Below are 2,293 nucleotides of genomic sequence, written 5' to 3' on the forward strand. Positions count from 1 at the left end.
AGCAGAGGCAGGTAGATATGAGTTTGAGGCTAGCCTGAGTCCAGCCAAGGCTACACGATAAGACCCTACATCAAGATAGATAGATAGATAGATAGATAGATAGATAGATAGATAGATAGATAGATAGATAGATAGATAGAAGATAGACAGACAGACAGACAGACAGTCTGGAAAGACAGGCCTGCTTTGAAGTCCCCCTGCAGAGTGCAGATAACTCCCCAAATACCCATCAGGAAACAGTTCCAAGACAAGAAGGGCAGCCATGTTTGCCCCTGCCCTTTACACAGTCATCAAGCTGTTTGAGGCCAGAAGAGAAATAAATATTAACAAAAGGAGAAATAGACTGCTGGAAAGGAGGACTGAATCCTTTTAAAGGGTATCCCAGGAGAACCCAGAAGAAACTTGACGTCTGAGTAGCACCCCAGGGACCTCTCTTTTTCTGACACCTGCAGTGCCTTTGGATGCCACTTTAGTCCCCTGAGGATTTAGTCAGGCCTCTAGATACTGAGCTGCTACTGCCAGGCAAAGGTACCCAGAATCTCTAGGGATTGCTATGGTGAGAAGCCCCCGGGATAAACCTGTTCTGTTACAGCAGTGAGTGTGTCCCTCCACCCACAGACCCTGCCTCAGTCAGGGAGCCCCAGGCTGCTGAGTCAGAAGATAGATTCCTGAGTGTCCCCACCCGACTCAACGTGCTTCAGATGCACCCCACAAGAAGCAGTTTCCCAAATGCCTTCTTGACTAGGACGTTTCTAGGCCCATTAACAGAGGGCCTAGGAAAAGGGGCCAGGGTACAGAGAAAGAGGGGGCCAGAATATTCTGTAGTTCCCCAAGTTGTGAGGGGCAGTGGGCTAGCTCAGGGCTGGTGTCCCAGCGGCTCTGTGGCCTCACACACCCAGGACAAAGGGAAACAGAACTGCTTCTATCCTGGGGTGCAAGCCCTCTCTGCTTGGGTGCCCCATTCATTTCTGCAAAGTCTCTTTCCAGAGCTGGAATTGGGGTCTGCTCACCTAAGTGTTATTATACACTGAGTCTGTCCCAGCCCAGCCCAGTGGCCAGCACACAGTGGTCACCACAGGACACAGAAGACTGAGGAAGGTCCCCAAGAATCTCTTCAGGATGTCAGCCCTGCCTTCGTCACTCTGGCTTCTGCAGCATCTCATCAACCCACCCCTCTCTGCAACTGTGACACAGCAGAAGCACATCCTGTGTCCACAGGCCCAGCACAGGCAGCCTCTTGAGGGCCTGATGGGTGACACACCTTCCTAGGGAAGAATGCTTTGGGCCAGGCTAAATGCTCTGACCTCACCTGTGTGCAGTGGGTGACATGGGTACCACCAGAAGGGCAGGAACTGGGAATAAAGGAGAGGGTACCCTGTGGGGGAATCAGGGGGTTATCCCCTCAAGCAGGACAACAGCTGAGCCAGCTATTCCAGCCTTGGCCCACTTCAGGCCTCACACCTCCGCCCACAATATAAGTTGGCCACTCTCATAACCAGAAAGCTCTCTGGAACCCAGTCAATGCTCCCCCTCTATCCTATTTACCACACTGTAACTCTGCCTCATGGTTCACAGAGAGCTCTGAGGGTCTGCTGGCTGCTCTCATGACTCCCACAGCTAAGTCCAACCCCAACCACTTCCAGCTGTGCACAACTGGCCCTGAACTCTCATTTCTTCATATATGCTATATTTATATTACGCATTCCACAGAAACTCATCCCCCATGCCAGCTGCCTGACAACTGCCCTTCCCTGCATACTGAACAACCTCTACTCAATCCCTGAAATACATCCCATCATCTCACTCAAAACAGCAGGGTGGGCAAAAATGGGTTTTCTTCAGCTCGCATGTTGGGCTGCTTAGGTGCATGGCTGGTTGACTCCAGTGCTCTTGGACCTATGGCAGGGCGACGACAGTATTACGGTGAAGAACATAGCGGAGGAATTTTGATCACCTCATAGCAGGAAAGCAAAAAGGAGAGAGTTGTGTCCAGGGACAAACTACTCCTCACCTAAGCCTCTCATTTTAGTGTTTATTTTATTCTATGTGTCTGAGTGCTTTGCCTATACGTATGTCTGCATGTGCCTGGGGCCTGATGAAGTCAAAAGAGGTCATCCAATCCCCAGGACTAAGGTTAGACTTCCTCAAACCCTTCCCACTCTGTTATAGCAGTGAAACTTGGTGATGCTAGGAATCTACCCTGACCCCCTCTGGAAGACTAGCCAGTGCTCTTAACTGCTGAGCCATTTCTCCAGCCCTCCTTTTTATTTTATTTTAATGCATGTATGTATGT

This window comes from Mus caroli, chromosome 2 (genome assembly GCF_900094665.2).
Source record: "Mus caroli chromosome 2, CAROLI_EIJ_v1.1, whole genome shotgun sequence".
In the NCBI taxonomy this organism is placed as follows: Eukaryota; Metazoa; Chordata; class Mammalia; order Rodentia; family Muridae; genus Mus; species Mus caroli.